This window comes from Dermacentor albipictus, chromosome 1 (genome assembly GCF_038994185.2).
Source record: "Dermacentor albipictus isolate Rhodes 1998 colony chromosome 1, USDA_Dalb.pri_finalv2, whole genome shotgun sequence".
Classification (NCBI taxonomy): Eukaryota; Metazoa; Arthropoda; class Arachnida; order Ixodida; family Ixodidae; genus Dermacentor; species Dermacentor albipictus.
In genome coordinates this window covers 515,915,109-515,939,601 of record NC_091821.1, presented here as the reverse complement: position 1 = coordinate 515,939,601, position 24,493 = coordinate 515,915,109, and the positions used below count along the sequence as shown (strand labels likewise).

Genomic DNA, 24,493 nt, shown 5'->3' with positions numbered 1-24,493 from the left:
AGCGCGGGCTGTTGCCTCTTGGCCCAGCGCAGCGTATTTTCTTTGTAAATATATTTGTACATAGCTTTTCGTCTGCGTCTTCCTACGTAACAATATTGTAGGCGAAGCCATGTGCAAGTTGTTGATACTCCGCCGTAAGCACACTGCGGGTCAGAATGAAAAGCGGAGCAGAACTCTTGTCGTAGGTAGCGAGGCACTACTAAGAGCCATTTGCGGCCGTCATTGTGGTAGTTGCGGCGGTATAAAAGTCCATCCCGGATTGTGAAATGCTGCGCCTGTCGGCGTAGCGCTCGAGGTGCCGAAGTTGCCGGAGGATTTGACAAAAAGTCGAACATCATGACGATCCATGGATCTTTTTGTTGCTCCGATGCCATGTCCAGGATGTCAAGTGGTGAGATGTCATGTCTGTTGGTAGAAGTGCTGCTGTCTAAAGTAACTGGGGAGCGCGAGAGGGCATCGGCGTCGGCGTGTTTGCGTCCCGAGCGATAGACGACACGGATATCATATTCCTGGATTCGGAGGGCCCACCGAGCGAGGCGGCCCGACGGGTCTTTTAGGTTGGACAACCAGCAAAGAGCGTGATGATCCGTCACCACGTCAAAGCGTCGACCGTAGAGATATGGACGAAATTTCTGAAGAGCCCATACGATAGCCAGGCACTCTTTTTCTGTTACTGAGTAATTGGCCTCAGGTTTCGTGAGGGCACGACTGGCATAGGCGACTACGTATGCGGCATTGGTGTTCTTGCGTTGTTCGAGCACGGCACCAAGGCCGACACCACTGGCGTCTGTGTGAAGTCCTGTAGGTGCGCTGGAATCAAAATGGCGTAAAACTGGCGGAGACGTGAGTAGGTGACGAAGAGTCGTAAAGGCACCATCAGAGGCTTCCGACCAAGCAGAAAGTTCAATGTCGCTTTGGAGAAGTTGGTTTAGTGGTACGTGCGATCACAGTAGGGAAATTGCGAACGAAACATCGAAAATAAGAGCATAGGCCAATGAAGCTGCGTAGTGCTTTCAAGTTAGTGGGCTTTGGAAATTCGGATACGCGCAAAGTTTAGCAGGATCAGGAAGAATGCCTTCTTGGGAGAGAGCGTGGCCTAATATAGTCAGTTTTCAAGCTGCACATCGGCACTTTTTTAAGTTAAGCTGGAGACCAGCATTCCGGAGACAGGTCAAAACTTGATGTAAATGCCGAAGATGGGTCGGAAAGTGGGGAGAAAAGACGGCAACGTCGTCGAGGTAGCAGAGGCAAGTATGCCACTTCAGGCCGCGTAAGATGCCGTACATCATGCGTTCGAAGGTGGCGGGCGCATTGCACAGACCGAACGGCATTACAGTGAATTCATACAAGCCGTCTGGTGTTACAAACGCGGTTTTCGAACAGTCAGCGTCAGCCATGGGCACCTGCCAGTAGCCAGAGCGGAGATCTAAGGAGGAAAAAAACTCCGCACCTTGCAAACAGTCAAGGGCGTCGTCGATACGTGGCAACGGGTATACATCCTTTCGAGTAATCTTGTTAAGCCTTCGATAATCCACGCAAAATCGTATAGTACCGTCTTTCTTTTTAACTAGGACAACTGGTGATGCCCAAGGACTACTAGAAGGCTGGATGACACCGCGATTGAGCATATCGTTCATCTGGTCATCGATAATGCGTCTTTCAGTCGCCGATACTCGGTAGAAACGCTGTGGAATTGGTGCATGGCTCCCAGTGTCGATAGTGTGCGAAACATTCATTGTGCGGCTGAGTGATGTTGCTTGGCAGTCAAAATACGAAGAGAAGCCTTGGAGCAAGCCAAGAAGTTCGTCGCGCTGCGTCGTCGTAAGGTCACTGGCAATAGCTGGCGTAAAAGAACGCGGCAGTGACTGAAGAGGCGATGCCTCGAGAGCAGCAAGATAAGTGGAGTCGTCCATCGTGTCAAATATTGAAGATGAGGTCAGTGGCTCTGCTCTGCCAAGGCTTTCACGGTGGCGTAAAGTAATTGGTTCAGCCGATGGGTTGGAGACGCACATGAAAGAGGCGCCACCTTTGAACTCGAGGACGGAGAACGGCAGTGGTAGTGAACGGCGGCGAACTAAGAGTTCAGACCGAGCGAAGATTACTGTGCCGTCGTCTACAGATTCGCAAGAGATACTGACAAGAGTGTAAGACCAGGCAGGTATAACGGTGTCGTCTGAAACAGCGATTTGCGATAATGGTCCTTATGGTCACTGATAATATCGGTCGAAATCTGAAACAGCTCGATTTCAGCGCGGGCGCAGTCAATGATCGCATGATGTATGGAGAGAAAGTCCCACCCTAATATGACGTCATGTGAACATGATGGCAACACGATGAATTCTATGATATAGAGGACCTCCTGAATTACGACACGAGCAGTACAGGCGCCGGATGGCTCGACGTGCTGCGCGCTGGCAGTTCGAAGAGACAGTCCAGAAAGCGGCGTCGTCACTTTTCCGATCTTGCGGCAAACACGGGCATCTATCGCTGAAAGTGCAGCGCCGGTGTCGACAAGTGCTAGCGTCAATGTTACTTCGATTACGACTTCAATAACATTCTTCGGAGAAGTGTGAGGCCTTATACATTTCGCTGGCACCGCAGTTCTCGCCTCCTGAACTGCGATATTTAGTTTTCCTGGAGCAAAGGGCTCCGCCGCCGGTGCATGGGGGAAAGCGAGCGGCGGCGAGAAGGTGAACGGCGAGCGGCGGAAAATGCGGTGTCGACGGCAGAAGGAGATTCAAAGGTGTCCGAATAGTTGCGGCGTTTTTGAAAACGTGGCGCATACGGACGCACGTTGTTCGGGAAATTCGGTGTAAGCAGCCGACAGTGACGTGCCACGTGTCCAGCACGGCCACAATAAAAACAAATCGGAGGGTTGTCTTCCGTGTGCCAATGGTATTGAGGTCGTGCATAGTTCACCAGTGGACGGAGTGGAGGGAATACGGGTGGGCACAAAGGTGGGCGAAGGGGGCCGTAGGTCTGTGGCGCAGGCCTCATCGCGACTTCGGCGTACGTCAGGGGAGCGGCCGTCGGAGCCTGTTGAAGAGAAGGTGAAATGTGGTCGGCTACCTGCTCCTTGATGATAGATTGGAGAGCGGGCGCCAACGGAGTACTCGGCTGGCCGTGTGCAAGTGAAATCAAGGAAAGCTGACGAGCCACCTCTTCACGGACGAACTCCTTGATCTGTAGCAGCAGCGAAGTGTTATCCGGGGCAACAGCCAAGCTCGACATTGAAGTGGCCTGAGGTGTAGATTGGCGGGTGGCTACGCGTTGTTTGCGCAGTTCGTCTAAGCTTTGACACAGACTGACGAGTTCAGAGACTGTCGAGGGATTTTTCGCCAACAGCATCTGGAAGGCGTCGTCTTCAATGCCTTTTAAGATATGGCGGATCTTCTCGGCATCAGGCATTGCGACGTCAACGCGATTGCAGAGGTCGACAACATCTTCTATATAGCTCGTAAATGTCTCCCCGCACTCTTGCGCACGGCCACGCAAACGTTGCTCGCCGCGAAGCTTGCGAACCGCGGGTCGCCCGAATACCTCTGTCACGTTAGTCTTGAAGGCCGTCCACGTCGTCAGATCACGTTCGCGGTTGCGGTGCCACACGCTGGCGACACCGCTCAAGTAAAACGACAAGTAATTAAGTTTTTTGGTGTCGTCCCAGTGGTTGTGGATGCTCACCCGGTCGTAGTCAGCGAGCCAGTCTTCGACATCATGGTCTTCTGTACCACTGAAGATGGGTGGGTCGCGTCGCCGCAACGGGCCGGGGCAGACTACGGTAGTCACCGGGGCAGCGGGTTGTGGTTGTGGTGGTCCTTCTTCCGGCATTATGAAGACGGGCTGCAGTGTCCGATTACGAAGTTCCAGAATTCTGGTTGTACCCCGCAGCTCCACCAATTGTAAAGGGGGTTTATTCAGCTCGTAGTGCAGCAGCGACAAACTCAGCAGCAGCAGGTAGGGCGCAGCCAGCGAACGAACTGGGTACGTGCCACGCGATGGCAAGGGGGCTCTTCGGGCAGCCGATCTTCTTCGTCACATAACAAACGATTACAAAGTTTTCCCTCTGTGCAGGTAATAGGAAGACAAGCAACACTTGTATATTTGCAGCGAAGGAGGGCCCTTCTTTGGAAAACAAAATAAGGCAGGGATACTAACCAGGAAAACATCCAGTACGCTAACCTGCGCTGGGGGAAGGGGGAACCGAAAGAAGGGAGAGAGATATGCGGTGCACGCGCACGCAATCAAAGGCACTCGCGCAAGCCAGCACTTCTCATAAAGCACATATGTGCCTTCACTGCATTCTGAACCGGTGTGGCACATTAACGTGATAGTGTTAAAGGTCCAACGTCGCTCGAAACCCGCGGTGTCGGCGTCTTGCGTCGGGAACCGTTTAGCGAAAAATTTTTAACCACAGCCACGCAGGCCCTCCGCGTGGCGCAGAGGTGTTGCTGAACTAACTGAGTTTCTCAAACTAGATTGCGTCAGAAAAGTCGTACAACACAACCTAAACACAACCTACATACATGATAGTGTGGGATTGTAAGTTGACTATTCCAGAAAACATAATTATGTTATGCGGAAACTCCATCATAAACATTTTTTCCACCGTTTCTACCATTCATAGTAGGGCGCACTAAGCTCGGTTCTTTGCAACAACACCATCCAAATGACACTCGCCTCCACGCATCCGGCGCCCTGGAAAGAGGTCACGTGTCTAGCATAGCGTTCGCGGCCAGCGTTTGCCCGTAAACTGTGCGGTTACATGAGCTGCGGTTTCCAGGAAGCGTTAGAAGCAGTGAAGACTTTTGAATGATGCCGCGTTCGACTCATAAAGGCGAAGCTTAAGCGTACTCCAAATCTGTCTACTCACCCGACGACCATTTATGCACTCAATGTAGTGGATGTCCTTGGGGTTAAATTTGAGGTCAGTGGCACAGTAGGTGCTTAATATTCTCATCTGTTATTGCGACAGCAATTATATGGACACTCGAGGCAGATTTCTGCCGTCGCCGTTGCCGTTGTGTTCCGTATGAATGGAAGCTGCAAGAGTGAGCCGGCGAACGCGGTTCAATCTCGCGTGCGCGAGCGAGGAACTCAGCCCGGAGACGTGTCCTCTCCTCTGTCGCGCGAGGCACAGGGGTGAGGCGAGGGAGGAGGGGCGTTCTTCTCCGGAGGCTGCTACGGTCCCTCGCTGTCCTCCTCGCCCGCCACTCCATACAGACTGGACACAACCGCGGCGTCTACTATGGGGTTGGTCACGCGAATCGCGGACACCGTTGTAGACGCTTTGGCGGAAGCCGTAGGGACGCGTTGCCGGCGCTCGTGTGTCTTTAAAGCGGACTGGCATGTGACTACAGCGCGCGCCCGCGCGCACCTGATCTTCAAAGCGATCTGCGACGTCTGAAGATTGCGCGTAGTGACGGTAGCTCCGCGTGGGCCGTGATTTCTACGTTTCGTAAGCGCTGCAACGATATATGCGCGGAGGTCAAATTGGGTCGCGGCTGCTGCCGCGATTCCTTCAGCGTTTTCACAGACAGTTTCCGCTGTCATCGAGCAATGTGTGTTCATGTTTACCTGTGTGCGCATGACACCGCGCTGGTTAATTTAGTTAAATTGATGATGGTTCACTGATGGTTTCTTCTGCTCCCTGTAAACTCCCCAGTGTGTGCAAACCCGTGAGAAAGGAAAGACAGCTGGCGTGTTTAAACGATCCCGCAACAAGACACACTGAGTGCATATGAGATGTGGTGTATGAAATCCCGCTCCTCAGTGGTACAGTTTACATACACAATGAACAATGCTTTAACAAGAGAGCGAGGCAAACAGCAAAACAACATCAAGAAAGGATACGGCAGCCGTTTGGCAACTCAGTGCAAATAGCTCACATGCACGTCTTTGTTCGGCAAAGCCAAGTTTTTTTTAAAAAAAAAGGCAAGGACGATGCCGGAACGTGACATTGATGAAGCATTTTACATCAAGAAAGCGGGAGAAAAGCGCGCCATCCCTTCCCTACTGGATAAATAGGTAATATTTCTGCAGAAGCGAAACTGTTACAAGCCAATGTATGTGTGCTTGCTTTATTTGTTGGTATTCTGTATACGTGTGTAGGATTGCTATATAAGCACTATTGTTAGTGCATTAAACATTAACTAGCCTTTTATAGGCGTCCGTCTGTCCCGATCTGTCTTGCGCTCACTATTTTTTTTAAGTGCGAAAGTTCGAAGTGGGTCGATAAGTTCTGAACGGTGTAAATAAACACTAAATTGTCGTTTTTGACTGTATTCACGTATTGTAAGAAGCACATATGTACTTACCTTCCCTTGTGAACTCCGTGATATAAATGAGGCAATTGAATTATATTTGGTTGAAATAGTGGCATGTTGTGGGAGATGTATGATAGAAGTATAAACAGGGTGGAATCATTAAAATATTTGCAACAAATAACTATTTAAGCGCTGCCGTACGTTAAAATCGCATTTCGCGAACCATGCAGAGTGGGCGTTTGCGAGCACAGAGTTTCTCACTGGAGCGAAATCTGGCGCCACCGCCAATGGAGTTTTCTAACGAGCGCTGTGCCGTCGTTTCGAGGCTTGGGTTGGCTGCTGTTGTATACGAGGCTTCGTCAAAAACATTTGGATACGGGTACAGAGATAATGCCTTATTAAAATGAAATGTTTGTAAAAGGTTTTCATTCAGCCATTGAGTCTTTCAATGATGGTTACTCACCTACAATGCATAATTAAGCAAAGAAAAGTAACAGACGACAAGCTGTTCCAAAGCGATCGTGAATCTCATCGTCTGCCCTTCAACTTTAGCGGCCCGCTGATAATTCTTACGTTTCATATATTTGTAAATCATATTGCAAGTCATCAGCATTAAAGAAAACATGTTTGCGTGTAATAACAGTCAGTTACGTGCTGTTCTAGCATAAAATGAATAGTTTGAAACACAAAACAGTACTTGCTTGGCGCGTCTTCAAGGCATCCTCGTTTTCGGAGCACAATGCCAATTCGAAGCAGTGTCCTAAAGCCCGACATACCGGCATTCCCATGCACATAACAGCGCAGCATCGCTAGATTTTCTTCTAAAGGTAATGTAGTGCGAAACAATGTTTCCAGTGATAATGTGGCAATTTATGGGCGATTTCGTAGAAGTTTCCAAAGCTGTCAGGGAATTACGCTTGTTTCAATAAAATTCACCGGTGATTGCGATAATCCCTAATGCCAAATTTGAGCGCAGCTCTACACAGAGAGAGAGAGAGATACAACTTTATTTAGTCGCCTTCAGAACGACACCATGACTAAATGGCGCCGCGACGGCGGGTGGTCTCTACTTAACTGTAGCGCGTGTAACTCCGGTTTCGTGTTTCTCGGGATGAGGTCTACGCAAATCCGGCGCCGGATCCTGTCCGAGACAGGAACATCATTACTCGCACTTTTCGTCCCGGGCGTGAAGCACAAATATTTAAGTATGCGCCTGCCGGCTGCGGTCATAGAGAGCCGCTCCAGCTGAGCGGTCCGTTGCGCTTCCGCTATTTCCTCGAGGCTATTGTGCACCCCCAGGCTCAGGAGCTTGTTGGTGTTCGTACACTCGAATAGTCCGTGCGCCGCCTTGTAAGCTCGGCGTATCAGGGCGTTGATCTTATTCTTTTCACATTGCATCCAGTTGTGGAAGGCTGCAACGTAGGTGACGTGGCTGATTACGAAGGAGTGCGCAAGCCGAATCAAGCTTTCCTCCTTCATCCCGGCCTTGCGGTTGGCGACCCGTCTGATGAGACGTATTGCGTTGGTAATCTTGACTGTAAGGCGGGAAATGGTCTCGTCGTTACCCCGTCGCTTGCCTATAATCATGCCCAGCACCCGTATTTTGTCGACCGCCGGGATCACTTGGCCGTTCCTCGCCACGATCTTCATGGCCTCGTATTCCCTCAGTTCGCTCTTGTTATGTCTGACGTACTTCCCTTATGAAATTGAACCATGAGTTTCTGTAGAGGACGTTATGCGTTCCTAATGTGACATCAGACATTCATAACAAACGCAACGTCTAATGTTTTTTGGCATCACAAGTACATCAGAGACTCAAATGAGAATGCACCTTATGATTTCTGATGAGAGGAGTATGCAGCTTTTTTGTGTTATTGCTAATGTCAAAGTACATCATATATGAATGTGTACGATGCCAAGTCGTGAAAAATTCTTTGTGATGCGATTGCATTAAATGGCTCATGAGCCGGAAAATCCGGCATTGTCGGATTTATTGATTTATTGTCGGTGTACAAAAAGGTTAGAAACTCTCAAACTTTCATGGGAGTCGAACCCACTACCTTTGGCGGTAATTAAGGCTACGAACCCACGATGTTTGATGTTGATTAAGGCACCGTTGAGACAGTTATTGAAGACATATTTCATTAGTGCACTCGAACGCACGTACGACCCTTAGTGGAAGTCGAAGCCTATTAATATGTTAATTAAGCCACAGGTGATTATTATGTCGGTAATTAAGACACTCGTACCCATGTCCATTGGTGTTAATGAAGACGGTGTTAATTAAGGCGCAGTTATGATACAGTTACTTGAGGCACTCGAACCCACGACATTTGTTAATGAAGACGATGCTAATTAAGGTACAGTTCATTACGACCTAGGAATTAAGTCACTAGAACACATTACCTTGTGTGGGAATCGAATCCGCGACCTTTGTTGTTAATGAAGGCGGTGTTAACTGAGCTAATGTTAATTAAGATATAGTCAATTAAGACACTCTAACGCGCGATCTTCGGTGTTAATGAAGGCGATGGTAATTAAGGCACAGCTAAGATACAGTTGTTTGAGGCACTCGAACCCACGACCTTTGTAAATGAAGAAGGTGCTAATTAATGCGCGGTTAATTAAGATCTAGCAATTAAGCCACTCGCACCCAGTACCTCGGGTGGAAATCGAACACACGTCCTTTGTTGCTAATGAAGGCGATGTTAATTAAGGTACTGGTAATTATTATATTCAATTAAGGCACTCGATCCCACGGCCTTTGTTGTTAAATGTTATGGTAATTAAGGCATATTTAATTAATGTATAGTTAATGAAAACACTCGAACCCATGGTATTGTGTAGGAGTCGTGCACACGAACTTTGTCGTTAATGAATGCGATGGTAATTATTGTACAGTTAATTAAGGTATAGTTGATGAAAGCACTCGGACCCATGACTATTGGTGGGAGTTGAACTCATGACCATTGGTGTTAATGAAGATGATAATTATTATGATACAGTTAATTAAGACACTCGGACCCTTGGCCTTTGGTGGGGTGGTTCCGATTCATCGTTGGGGGCAGTCTAAGAGACAATAATGCAGAAAACGATATAACACAGCGTGAGCGCCCAGTACTCTGGATCGCTTCCGATATATCACGGCTAGGCACAAAACAACGACGTCATTTTCTTTCCTTTTTAAAGAGCAGTGCAAGTTCGTCTTGCCCCGTTATCACACTTGGTAAACAGTGCAAACCTATAGCGTATGCCTCGTTCTGAGCAGTTTGATTTCTCGGATGTGTTACTAGTCGGATGGTCTTTAAGTGGCAAACCGACAATTGTGCAGACTGACATGATCATGACGTGGAAAACTGCGCGTAAGGAAATTATGGGGTTTTACGTGCCAAAACCACTTTCTGATTATGAGGCACGCCGTAGTGGATGACTCCGGAAATTTCGACCAGCTGGGGTTCTTTAACGTGCACCTAAATCTAAGTACACGGGTGTTTTCGCACTTCGCCCCCATTGAAATGCGGCCGCCGAGGTCGGGATTCGATCCCGCGACCTCGTGCTCAGCAGCCCAACACCATAGCCACTGAGCAACCACGGCGGGAAAAAAAAAACTGCGCGTAAGCGGCAGCGTCTATTTGCTGGAACGCACTGAAATACTTGGTTGCAAGCACATCGTATGCCAGCGCAAATTTCTGGCATATACCACATAGGACAAATGCACACTGCCGAGACATGTGGGTTGTTCGAGGAATCTTCGTGGGTAGCACGATCAACACAGAAGGCACGAGCGACAGGAGTGCAACCCGCGCACATTAAACACACTAACACGAAAGGAAGATATGGACGAGAGGAGTGTAAGCTGCGCCACACGAGCCCCTTTGATGCTTTCCTTCTGACACTGTTGCAACGGGCACTAAAACATCGCACACTGCACGTGTCCCCCGGAGATCGCGTCGACGATGTCTGAGGCTATATAGTTGATGTTAACGACTGCAGGAAGTTATTTAAATTGAAGTGATGGTGCAGGTAGCATGGGGAGCAGCGAAATGCGTAATTCGCGGGTTTTATGAGAGGTAACCAAAGTGCAAATCGTTCTAATAACGTCCCAGCAACGGCTTTCTATAGCGTTAACATTTTCAGATCTCGAAGGCCATGCTTTTGCTAGCTGCACATAGCAGAAGCGACTCAAATTGAAAATGCGTTATAGAGTTTCGTTCTATGCCAAGCTATAGTTTACAATATAAACTTATTAGTTGTTCTGTTTGTCTTGCAACAGCTATGCGCAATTAGGTAGCCACACAAATCATCAGATGACGCTGGCCGAGGCATTGGCTGGCCCCAACCGACCTGTTGGTGGCGCCACCCACCACCCCGTTTTCAATCCAATCCAATCCAATCAGCCTGTCCCTCTGTTTACGAGTCGGTCGGTCGTGCGAGCTGCAACGGTGTGCCTGTTTGATCGTGTGTATTTGTGTTTGCTGTAACGAAATGTGACTTAGTTCGCGTGCGCATAAGTGCCACAGACAGATTGCGTCTCGCTGCAAACTCGCCGTGTGCGTGGCGCGCCAGCCAAATGTGGACAAACGATGTTCATGCCGGGGAGTGCGTTCCCTTTGTCTCTGGTTGTCGTGGAAAGTTGGGTGGACGTTGCGAAGAAATAATGCGTATTGTTCGCGTGCCACTACTCGTCCACTTTGCACCGGTATGTCTGCTGGAAGTAACATCGAAGCACCGGCAACTTGGAGGGCGCTTTTTGACCGCGTCATGCCATTCAAAAGGTGAGCAACCGTGCGTGCTAACGGCAACTCTGAACTTAGTGGGCGCTATTCTAGACATTCCGCCATTTTCTTCGGTGCGTGACGTAGACGCGACGCAAACAAAATGGCGCTGGTGGCCCAGTTTTGGTTACGTAACGTGACGCCAACTTGACGTTTCGCCTAAGAAACTGAAATGAAGACACTGAATGTAGCATTATCGGTAAATCAAAACAGTTTTCCTCCGCAGTAAAAATAAAGCAGTTATCTCAAAGCGTATGATTGTTCCATCGAAAACGCTTCGCGCTTCCGTCGTCTGCTCCGTACAAGCCGTCGTCTGCTTCAATAGCTAGGATGCGTGTCCACGGAAAATGCAATGAGTCATCGCATGTTGGCGCCAACGCGCTTGTTTTCTTGCTTGAGACAACATACGCGACCTACCAGTGGTGATGCGCGCACGTTCTAGGCCAGGTTATCGCTATTTCGTGAAACGCAAGTGACTCAGCCCGACTCGGCTGGCTGAGAAACGGCCGAATATCACCGATAGCGTTGCGGGCGCCAGAGATCACCACTAGCGCGACGCAAGCGCCGGCGCTGCCATCTCTTGTTCATTTCGCTGGTTACTCGCACCGAGAGAGGAAACTTCAAGGCGCCGCCTTGTGTACATTTCTTTTTATAAATTAGAAAGAGGCCGTTGTCATAACGTCTGATTGTGCGAAAAGGCATTAATCTCGATTACAATACAAATGCAGCAGTGAAAAGTGGACAACATTGCTGAAAGTTTGCAATGCTCAACCAATAATTTTTTGTATAAACGCGTTCTTTAAAAAAATGATGGCCCCAAACACAAATGCCAACACCACCCGAGAGCGATGCAAATACTATGAGCACGCGTTATGAACAAAAGATTTTCGTGGCGCCAAACGATGGGGAAAATGTGGCGATACGCATTCCTCTCGGCTGCCATTGCATATGGCTGCTCATTAGCCTAATTCGCGCGGCTCGTCGCAGCAAAAATTATGGCGGAAAATCTCAGCAATGGCAGCCCAGTGCAACGTCACGCATCGTCAAAATGACGATTACGAAACAGCCCTTCCTGTGACGCTCCTCACGAGATATTCCTTCAGCCAATCAGCAAGCTGGCATGGCGCATATCTTGAGTCGCCACCACATATTCGCGCAATCGCAGATGCATTGCACTGGCTTCTGCACGCTACCGCTCACATTCTTTTTGAAGCACTACCATCACAATAAATATGCCAGGGACCAAAAAAATGTATTAGTCCATAAAATTTGCAGCTCCACGTTACGTTTCGTCATCTTGATGAAAACGCAAAATGACATTTCGCAAAACTTCCGTTTCCCGGCAAAAATTTCTAGGCACGTGAGCTCGCCACAGCCAATAAGAGAGTAAACATGGCGGATAATGGCGGCTGTGCAGCCGCCATGCGTGTCCAGAATAGCGCACAGTGTCACACATTACTTCCCCCCTCTTCTTTGGCTTCTGGATTGGATTGGCGCGGCTCGCTACGTGCTTGCGCGCGCTTTTCCGAGCGCAGATTGGTGTACGCCTGGTTTCTGCACTAGGCTGTTATGCGATCGCTTTTTCGAGCGCAGCTTGATGTGAGCCTGGTTTCTGCACTAGGCTTTTGCACGATCGCCTGCTTTTTGCACTGGGATTTCAAAAGGCGAAGTGAGCGTCGCTTACTGCAGGCGGCAAGTGATTTGGCTCACGTACTGCGTGAGCATGAGCACGTGGCTCATGAAGGAGATGACCGGCGACTTGCTTAATCTGTCGGACCATGTCATCGCCGAGTGGAGGAACTACGCTCGTGAGGTCGTGCGGGACGAGCTGCTGGCGCAACCCCCACTCGGTGGCCCCGGGAGGATTGTGCAAGTTGATGAATGCCTCCTTCGCGGCAAGCGAAAATACAATCGAGGCCGCCTGACGACGGGCGACAACGTTCCGCCGAGCCGTCAAAATTACGGCGGCATTGCAGATCGTGGACCATGGGTATTCGGCATGATCTGCGTGACCACCGGGGAGCTCCGACTATTCAAGGTCGACCGACGAGACGCGGCGACGCTAGGCCCCATTATTGCAGCCAACGTTGAACCGGGAACCACCATCCACAGTGATGAATGGGCCGCATACAACTGCATCCCGAACTTAGTGGGGGCTAGCGGAGCAAGACTGAATTTGCAATGGGAGGCTGTTAACCACAGCATGCACTTTGTAGACCCAATCACGGGCGCTCACACCCAGAAAATCGAAAGCTACTGGCAGAAGGTGAAGCGCCACCTCGTCTCCGCCGGCTACAGGGTGACTCCACAGTTTCTCGAGTCGCACCTGATATGGCTATGGTGGGCATCGATTAATGGGCACATGCGCTGCAAGGACTCGTTTCTGCGTTTATTAGAAGCGATCGCACGGCGCTACCCAGTGTGACAAAGTAATGGAAAATAAAGCGCACTTTTCTGACCCTTTGCTTTTGTATGAATGTTTCCCGGCATTGCTGCGCGCTTCCATGCACGGTACGCCCGCGGCGAAGCACTTCCGCAGTAAGCGACGCTCACTTCGCCTTTTGAAAGCCCAGTGCAAGAAGCAGGCGATTGTGCAAAAGCCTAGTGTAGAAACCAGGCTCGCATCAATCTGCGCTCGAAAAAGCGATCGCATAACAGCCTAGTGCAGAAACCAGGCGCACGCCAATCTGCGCTCGGAAAAGCGCGCGCAAGCACGTAGCGAGCCGCGCCAATCCAATCCAGAAGCCAAGAAAGAGGGGGGAAGTAATGTGTGACACTAAGTTCAGAGTTACCCGTGCTAACTACACACGTGTTGTGCGTGCTTCTCGTGTGGGCATAAGGTGCCTTGCGAACGTAGGAAAGAGAACTCCCACGACAACAGTGAAACCTATGCCGATGGTGGGTGTCAGAGCTTAGTCGCGCGAATTTATTGCCATAATGCGGAATTGAAAATCTTGATAAGCGTTTTCTTCTGATGAGAAAGATTACGTTCCGAAATAATCGTGTTCATCATGCGCGCTTGTGCGTGAGCTCCCGCTTTTCTGCTGAAGTCGTATGATAACGACTCATCTACCTCTTGACCGATTCTTACTGCAATGACGTTTCCTCGCTTATAAATGATTAGACGTTGTAGATAATCCCTGCTTACAAGGTTTTCGCTTTACGAGCAGTATTAGGGAAAAAAATTTATCACAGCGTGCTACTGGTACAGGTTTGTTTTGAAGGGGTGTTGCCATAACTTTGACGTAACTAAGCATTACAAGGGCTAGTTACTTAAAGTCGTGAAAGAAACTCTCGAATCGTCATGTAAACAAACATTCATGTAATGCGCTGCTGCTGCTGCTGCGTGTGAAATTTTGCCGTGTTGAAGGGGTCCCTGTTATCGTGACATTCATCAGTGACTTCGACTTTGTGCTCTGTTGCCACCCTGCACCAGTGCAGGCATTGTTTTCGTGACTGTTTTTGCATGCTCCTTGCATGTGTTCACGATGTGGTAGTCTTATTTTGCCACAGCCATAAGTTAACACAGAATTCTCTTTGTAGTGGTGAAGCCGATACCCACAACAGTGTCCACATAACCTGTGGCCTTGGCTGCAGCAGCACGGCGTGTAATCTGGATGGACATGTCGGTACGCTTTAAGTGTACGTGTTCACAAAAGTAGGATTTTGGTATCATTAGTGGATAAGTGTATTGACATATCACTTAATACAACTTGCTAAATAGGCTAAGTATTTATGCAACTTTATTCCACTTGCTGCTTATTTGTGTTTGTAGACATTATGCACGCGTTATCTTGTTCTGTTAAAACTACACCTCGCATGCCCTGACGTTTAGTATTTTTCTCGCATCAATTGCTTGGCTGCAAGTCCATTTTATTTTTGCCTATTACACAGTATGTTTCTTGTTATTTTGGTTTTATTTGTTTGGAACTGTTTTCTATGCTGTAACATATATTTCCCTATTTTTCTTTCTGCTTATGATACACACATGTGCTGTTTTGTCCATGTTAGAATTCGAAGTGTAGTGTGCCATATATGTCACAGTTCTAAGCACGCAGTGTGCATACCATTGTTTAACATTGATATTTACAATTAGGTCTGTCTTCTTCTCAGAATAACTGTCACTGGCAAATACACATTTGATGAACTCGAATTTCTTGAAATGAAATAGGAAGGCCAGTATTCATTGTGCTGCAGTTACTTAAGTAGTGAGGTGTTTTCTGGTAAGCTATTTTTTCTCTCACAGTCTTCGTATTATTTTCTTTGCAAGCTTCCCCTGCTCATGCTGGTAGGCATTGTAGCAGTTGTGAGTGTGTCTACTGCAGCAATGTCACAGCTAGTTTGCACACACTACAGGATGACAACAGATACCCATCACTGCTTTTGTGCATTTCTGAGAACCAGCTGTGTGCACTCGGCGAAACTTGTAGTGTCCATTTGAATTTGCCAATCAGTTCATGTAACTTTTCAAGCAAGATTTACGCTGCGAGGGAAGGGAGACCATGCAACATGACCTTGGCTAACAACTGACTGTTTAAGTTGATGGAAGGATTAACAAAAATACCACTGGATGGTGCACTTGTGTTGTGCACCAGTTAATTTGAGAGGGATGGCAGAAGCTGTAATACAAAGGCTTAAAATCATGATAAACGGTATTTGCATAAAAAGAAGTAAGTAAACAGGCATAGACTAATTTCTATCCCTTGTAATATACAAAGGATGCCTTTCTTCATGCATTGATAATGGGGGCTGGCTCACACTTATTGTTATTCATGTGGTGTGCCTGACTGATTTCTCTTGTCAATTTTCAGCCATGGGTGAAAACAGATAAACAATCCTAATCCGGCCTGAAGCCCCATGCGGATATGTGTGGCCAAGTCGGATGAGCATACTGGTCTTTTGAGTGAAATATGGTGATGTCATAGGTAATATTTAGGCACCAGCCAGTCTGCGCTATGTACATTTGGCCACATGTGAAAGGAATACAGTAGAGTGGCTCTTACACGTGCTGGACAAATTTGGTGCTACCTTTAACCAAGCAAGCCTCGCTTGCCTCCTTGCCTTTCTCAATTCAATTTTCAATTCAATCAGTTCAAGTAACTTTTCAGGACAAAATTTGCGCAGCGAGGGAAGGGAGACCATACAACATGACTGTTGTGCATAAGCTGCCTAACTTATTTTGGCTGGAAATATATGTGCATTGCAGTCCACAAGTTAATTGACAAAGGCACCCAGGTATTGGAGGCTTGCTTAGTTAACGATACCCGAAATTTGTCTCGTGTCTGTCAGGGGTGATGTAGGCTATTCTTTTGATCACGTGTATATTTGGTCCAATGTACATAGGGCACGCTGACTAGCTGGTGCCTCAGCATGCGCCTAGGCGAGCACCATAATTCACACAAAAAACCAGTGTGCTCGTCCCATTTGACCATGCATTGACACAAGCTGTGCACTGGATTTAGATTATCTGTTTCGTTTGCCTATGGCAACCGATTGATACAACAAAATCAGTGAGGAATACCACATCCAAAAATGGGATGTGGTATGTGTGTGTCAGTCAATGCTCATTATGATTGCATGACAAAGAGGAATACTCTAACTACGTGGGATAGCAACCACCAAGCTTATTTATAAATTCTTTTTATGCAAGCTTGTTTATCATGCTTCTGCGCATTTGTTTTTCAACTTGTGCCCTCCCTCTGAAAGCAGTACTCGGGTGTAAACGATAAAAAACCCCAGACATGGTGTGGTGTATTTCTTGAATGTGATAAATGACATCATTCAGGAAGCCAACACAGGCATGACATAGTAGGCTTGAAATGTATGAGAACTGTGCCCGTAGCTGATGCAAATATTCTATAACGACTGGCACTTGGATGTCTCTGGGATGCATTGGGTTACCCGTACACAAACACTCCTACGCTCATTTCCATGCCAAGTAATAGATTTTCTCATTCACGCTAGCAATCCACAGACACTGCTGTCCTTTATCAAGTGGAAACCGATATAGCTGAAGTAGTTCACGACATGTACACATGCCACAGCTGATCCAAGTAGCACATTTGTACAGCCAAGAGCAATTTCTGCTTACTGTAGTTGCTGCTGCACCCAAAGGCCACACAGTGGTTCCTCAACAACTTTGTGTGAACCGACACCACATAACTTTTTCGCAGAACTAGCTATAACATCTCCAGATCATTCTGCAGCAAGTGATACAGCGTGTATTTCTGTGGTTGATTGCCAAAATTTGTTAATTTTCTGTCCTTTACACCGTGCAGGGTACACGTGTACTTACTTCAAGATGATGACACTCCACCTCAAGAACAGCCTCTCCTCAATGATAAGTAGCGAGAATAAATGAAAGGAAAATATCACATCCGTAACCAGACTGATACTGTGTTTTCCTTTCATTTAACCTCCTTCTGCATTTAAGGAAGCATTCATATGCCCAATAAATGTTTTTGTTAAATTTCATTGAGTAATGTCTAACATGCAGCATAAGTAGGGTCCATGTACATGTCTTCAAAAGTGCTGCATCTTTGCTGGACATACATACATGCATACAGGCTGCATATATCAAGCACCAAAGACTGTCACGCAGAGGTAACATATTTAAATAAGGTCTTACTGCCATTGGGACACAAGAAAATTTTACCACACGTGGCCAATTTTGTTATAGGAGTGCTATGAGCACCAGCAGTCGAATGTATAAGCTCATTAGAGATTCACTAGGAAGACATGAGAATGTCACAAGAAAACTGCTTTGGAGCGCACATTAGGAAGACATTTCATGCTCACAGGAAAAACACTCGTCAAGAATTCTACAGAAAGACGGTGGCCAATACGTTTTAGAATGACATTAGGTATACATCAGAAAATTCCAAAGAAACTCATCAGAAAATCTAATGGCTGTGATGTCAAAACTCAACAGACTTTCATGTGAAACTCGTCTCATATTTTCATAAGGGTGTTACCACAGAATTCGGTGGTAACACCAGCAGTTCTCACTTGCTCGGGGAGCAGGCCAAACTAGAACCGTTTATGAGGGATTTCGTAAAATTGTGTTAAGGCTGTCAGGGAATTACGCTTGTCGCAATAAAATTCACCGGCGATTACGACACTCTCTAATGCGAAATTTGAGCGCAGCTCTACACATGTTCTCATTTCGCGATATAATCTGCCTCGTGCGGCAGGTTGCAAACGCAGCTAAGTGTGGCGTATCTACCTCGCTAATCGGGGGATCGCGCGAGACAACCCGCGGGAGACGCATGCGCGCCATTCACAACAGCCGCCGCAGACAGACCTCCGCTAATGTAGCGCTTTCATGCGTAGTATTGTTGGATGGGCTCGTCGCATGGCATCACTGCAAAGACGACGCACGCTACTCAGGCGTCATCTCGTAGCCATCGTCGCCTCTACACTCCGCCTTGCTGCAGGCTGCGTTGCCGTCCGCCACTCATCGCTCTGCGCCGGCAACGCGGGCGTCTGAAAGCAGCGCTCTAAAAACAATGTAGGCACAGTCTCAGCATCGTTATATGACCGTCAGATGAAATGTTTGTGAGTGCCCTGGAAGCTGTGTACATGGGTTCCCATTTCGTCGAACTGGAGGGTGGAATATAGTAAAAGCATTGTGTGGCAATTGTTGAATGTTTAGTGTTTAATTATCAGGTGCGCAAATATACACTCAATACGGCTGTTTTCCTCTTTTCCGGAGTAATACGAGGTGCGTTGTAGGTTTCCCCTGTGTTCTCGGTGTACAATGTAGCACCGAACTTATATTTGATAGGAATAGGGAACACGCTCTGTAACATGTCTGCAAAGTTTGACGCGTGCACGAAAAAGCTGCGTTCACAAGTGACTTGTGCATATGTTTTCCTGCCTTCTTAAGAGTGCGAAATGTGGCACCAAGTATACTTTTTGACTCTATTGGCCAATATGTCACGAGTCTTATGCGGAAAGTTTTCAAAGTGTGGTGCTAATTCACTTGGTAGAACGAACCGGCTTCACTGGAAGTGGAACTTGTACTATACATGGTCACACAAGAATAACATGTTATATTCATAAGCGCTCATTGCACAGACGCATGCTGCACCTTGTCAGCGTCGTTGCGAAAGAAATTAGGGCTATGTTTTACCTACCCTTCGCGCAGGCTCGTCTAGGCGAGCCTGCGCGAAGGCGAGTCTAGTCTCGGGCTATGATGTCGTGTGCTGCACTGGGCTCACGCTGCGTTCACCCGTAAGCGCTGCGCGTCGTCTTCTGCAGACGAAAAGCGCCAGTCTTCGCACACATTCGCTGCCCACATGCCCTGGCCTGAAACTAAGAGCCAATGTAGATTTCTTTCAGCAAACAATGAACACAATTTCAGTCAAATACATCGTGAATTCGGAGAAGACCATTCCTATATCCATCTAATACAGCCCGGAGTCTGAAACAGCCTGCACCATCCATGAGTAAGACATTTGTGTCTTTGAGGATTAGCTCGGTTTCATATGTGACCGTCTGCGACACACGGTTACGCCAGCACTTCGCTGCCCATTCCAGCAGCGAACTTTCATTATCGTCGGCATATCAGTGCCAGCAGTCGCCGACAAAATGGCACCACGCATTTTCAACGTCATCCTGTTAGTTTGTCGCTTGCTGCTTAAACTCATTGAAACTGCCGAGTAGAGAGTGTAGGTTTCATGCTACACTACTGCTATAAAAATGTCTTCATGTAGATTGGATTGGCGGAGCTACGTTCGTCTTTTTTTTTGTACATCAAATAAAGAAGACGGCGCCTTCATGCAATAGCTACACTCGCGTAGCCTGTGTATACAAGAAATGGCGCTATTATCCTAACACTAGCGTTCAGTGCTCGTCCTACGCTTTCTACTACGCGGCTTGTAATCCCAGCGCACGTGGCCATCGCCAAATACTCAACCAGATACATAATTTTCTGTCCGTGCAAGAATGCGAACAAGAAATGCGACAGGTGGACTTGGTGTAGAACCATGCGATTGAAGCAAGAAATTTGTGTTGAGCAGATATTCATGGGCTGACATCAACAGTAAAGGACATAGACACAGTTGTCCCTGAGCCTCGTAAGATTACTCTTCTGCCTGCACCTTTATACGGAGACAACAAAAAGAAGACATGCGACAATGATTGCACTGAGCATTTTTTCGCTTACACTGTGGGCGTTCTCTACGAGATTTCTCTGTGTTCTGTTGAGATATCCGTGAGTCAAAGAGTACGGCGCTTAAGCGATTGGCGTATTGGAGCGTGATATCAGAAATAAGACGCTCGCCGACGCACCGCGCTGTGTGCTCTTGTACGCCTTAGTTTGAAGAGATACTCAGAAAAAGTTAGCAACTTGATGAGGCTATCGACGCCGTTTTCTTAATGGTGACGCCGACATCGCGCACATCGATTTGTCAATGATAAACGGCTTTCGGAATCGCACTGCATAACAGTGCTAACGTGCACCTTGGAAGTAAAATTTAGCTTTAAAAAGTATTTCTTAAACCGGCGGAAGAAGAAAACAAATAGGAGATACAAAAAGACACGACATATCATAAAATTAAAGCGGAGAGGGCAATTTGCTGTCTTGAAATTCATACTTGTTGCATTTCGATAAACTCATCTCCACCGGTAGGGGCCGTACAGCAGACGGAGCCTACACTCCCTTGGGATTAGCAAATAACTTACAGAAAGGATTCCCGAACCTTGCACTTTATCTCGGCTGCAACACAGCGAACAACAACACGTGCACGCGCCACGTTTGCGGATCAGCTCTCTTTGGAATGGCGGCAGCGAAGCGGCGTCACGCCCAGCAGAGGCTGCATCGGCATATGCAGCTCGCTGATATTTCACGCGCCACCGGGTTTTGCCTTGATCCACTTTCGACACCTCATTTTCTGTCGCGCGGAAATCAGGTTGAGTTAGCCGAACGGAAGGAAACCTGGTCGGCTTGCGCAGCCGGCTCGGCGCTCCCGCTGACGAGACGCGCCTCCTCGTTGCTGCGCGAGCCACCGCTTCCTTTTCCACAAACGAAAACAATGAAGGTTGCAAGCGGAGGAACCAAGGTCAGAAGCTGAGCGAAGCGTGGCAGTCTTGCCCTACCGAGCCTTCTGTGCCCTCAGCAAAGGAACGGCTGACCACGAAGGACCAATGTACATTTTCCCCACTGCTCTCAGTTGTCCGCCAACAGAAGAACCTACTCGCCAAGCTAATAGACCGCATAGCTTCCATGAAGCGCTTGCGTGAAACAATTGCTTGACACAGCACGTGCTGTCACTGCTTCTGTTACAACACTGCGTAGTAAGCAGCAGCGGTTTTGCTTTGTGTCGTTGACAAATAAAGGCTACTAAATTTTAGAACCGTAAGTAAAAACGCTGTGCGAGCATCCAAGGCCGTGCAGTTATACCTACACCAGTCAGGTCTTCTTTGATCCGGGCTCTATTTTATGCTGAATTTCTACTTTCTTTTCTTTTGTCTTCTCCACCTCCTGTATTTGCTTGCTCTTCATGTCATCTCAAGCACTCCATCTGAATCGCAAGCCTTGCCCCTCCGACATTTTCGGGTTCCATGAATCTCTCTCTTTCGGCATCTTGATGACGCGTCATAAGCACGTGAGAACGGCCGCAGCTGTGGACTACATGACGTGGCCTCATTCCTGGACCTTGAGCCCCATATGGCGTTCAGTGAAACGATGTAGTACGTAAATGCAGTGATACATTGTAGAATATCTTTTTGTGAAGCAATCGTCTTCTCCAAGTTAACTGAAATCACCCGTCGCCCTATTTTCTCAGAAATGACATTGATGAATACTTTATAGAATACAGAAAGCGAGCTAATGAGCCTATAATTCTTTGCTCTTCCATTTTGTTCACCATACAGCTATTGATGGCTGCCTGGACTTAAAGCTGCATGGGCATCTTGACAGGGGCCCAGGTAACTTTTACAAGGAAGATAAGCACAACCCGCCGCGGTTGGTCAGTGGCTGTGGTGTTCAGTGCTAAACACGAGGTCGCGGGATCGAATCCTGGCCACGGCCGCCGCTTTTCGAAGTGAGTGAAGTGCGAAAACACCCGTCTATTTAGATTTACGTGCACGTTAAAGAACGCCAGATGGCCATTTTCGGAGTCCCCCACTAGGACGTGCCTCATATCAGATCGTGTTTTTAACATGTAAAATCCCATAATTTAAAAAAAAGAAGATACAACAACCACAGTAGGAGGAAATGCAAAAGAAGGAAGCCTTTAATTAAACATCTCGCCATCCATTGCGGAAAGTGTGGTTCCTATGAAATTCTTCCAGAGACGCGGGCACTGCGCCAATACACAGACGAAGCAGCACGCGGGATGTTTAAAACGTGAGCCATTACATGTAAAGGTGAAGCATGCGTCAACACTTCTTGGACCACTCTTACTCACAGAGTGTATCTGGGCCACTAATCTGATAGTGTGCTTTAGTTTTATTTTAACGAGTTCACTTTCAGATAACGTGCCACAATTGCGCGGTTGGATGTGCATTCCCCCTCCCCGCGAACCTTCTTTCAAAGGTGTGCATGAGCAGAATAACTTCAAGTACTTCGCAGGCTAGCGCTTGTCCTGTGTTGCTACCTCGTCCGGGTTTATTTCGCCCCGCTTTTTTAACGAATGGATGCATGAAGGGTGCGGTATAAAAATGCAAATATCCCGCGCAAAATGCATGAAATAAAGCAAGAATGGCATACGACCGAAGAACAAGAAACAGATACAAATATAAGCGACATACATCAGCAACTAGCACGGAATTTTCACAAAACGTGCTCGCGAACATGTATTGTGTTTGTTTGTATTCATTCAGAATTGAAGGAATGTTATTCTAGAGCATTCATAGCGTGCACGAAAGCGTGGCAGACACATGTCCATGGTACGCGATTTATAACCGACCTACGCCTACATATGGCAACCATTTATTATAAAAAAAGTGTTGAAGATTTCGTTTGGATAATTAAAAGACAATGAGATATAATTGCCACATGTGTTTCTATGGCAATAGGGCTAAGTTTTTGAAAAGCGTTCACAGCAGATTCAAGCCTGATGCCGAATAAATTTTTTTATTATTATTACAAATTTTTATGCTGGATTCAGTTAGATAAACTAAGCTTCAATACTGAATTTGAGGAACGAGCAATGCATAATATGTCTAAATTTTCACGTTTAAAGCAAGCAACCAACAGCGCCGTGACATTGCACCACTGACTAAAGCCAGACTTTTACAGAGGTGTGTAATACGTGAATGCCATGCAAGACTTGAAAAATATATTACACCGGGCAATGCATGTTTCTCAACTGTTTAAACTTCATCACCACCAAATCTGTGGCATGTCCTGTTCTCCCTGCCTTTTTTCTGGCATGGAGAAACCTAACGTTTGTTTATAAGGCAATAAATTTAAGTGAGTTCAACAAGGACCAGCTAACAGCTTCATCAAGTATCTGGTCCTCTGGCGGTTCGACGAATGCAGCCAAGCGAGGTCCCCCTATCAACATGCTATCAAGACGCCATCGCATCGGAGCAACTGGCAAAAAAGGCAAGGGCCACCCCAGACTATTCCTCAAAGGCCTCCCCTACGCCCGCTCCCTCTCAGTCTAACCCAACGCCCGCCCCTTCTCAATCCTGTCGAGTTCACGTACGCCCCCTTTCATGCTACGACATAACTTCAGTAGCCACAAAATATGTCCAAAGTATCATCGACCAATCTCTTGAAACCACTGGATACAAAGGGTTCGCAGCATATAAATCTACCAACTCGATCACTGTGCACTTGGCATATCTCAGTGATGTGCAGAAAATGTGTACTTTAACATCTATCCCGCTGTCCGAACACCAACACCTACCTGTGCAGTGCTACTTTGAATTGGGCCCTAATATACAGAGGTGTGTTGTCTATGGCATTGACCCGGAAGACACCCCCGAGATAATATGTCGTGAATTGACCTCCACGACACACAGGGTCCTCGCAGCTAGATTCGTGGGCAAAAGCCGTACAAGCTTAGTGACGGTAAAGGGCCCTCAATGTATCCCACAACGGTTTTATTACTATGGTTGCATATTGCGACCTAAACCCTACATCCCTCGGGCAATATTCTGCTACTGCTGCTTTCATCGCGGACACATGCAGGCATTTTGCCCAAAGCGTACTATTGATCCATAAAAGCTCACACCAGAAGGCCAACTACGATATCGATGTGGCTTATGTAAATCTGATGAGCACGATATGACAAGCAAAAATTGTCCGACTAAACAGAAGGCCACAGTAGGGATACGAAAGGCTACACCAAAAACGACTATACAACAGCACACAATCGTTATCAGATTCTTGCAGAAGTGGTAGAGACGCTCTTGGCAGAAGAAGAAAAGGCCCCACAAACACAACTGTATTCTTCTGTTCTTAAGCGTGGCAAGCAGTCGCAGACAAAGAAACACAAA

General features: G+C 47.5%; 1 protein-coding gene and 1 long non-coding RNA gene across 4 annotated transcripts in view; one reads left to right on the top strand and one right to left on the bottom strand.

The window, feature by feature from the left end:
- LOC135912446 (dual oxidase maturation factor 2-like) overlaps positions 1-24,493 on the bottom strand; it is a 513,017-nt gene that overhangs the window by 412,809 nt on the left and 75,715 nt on the right. The window lies entirely within an intron of this gene.
- Positions 10,757-17,365, top strand: LOC135912431 (uncharacterized). The gene is made up of 3 exons (XR_010567663.2): positions 10,757-11,038; positions 14,582-14,667; positions 17,317-17,365. It is a non-coding gene; the product is annotated as an uncharacterized lncRNA (long non-coding RNA).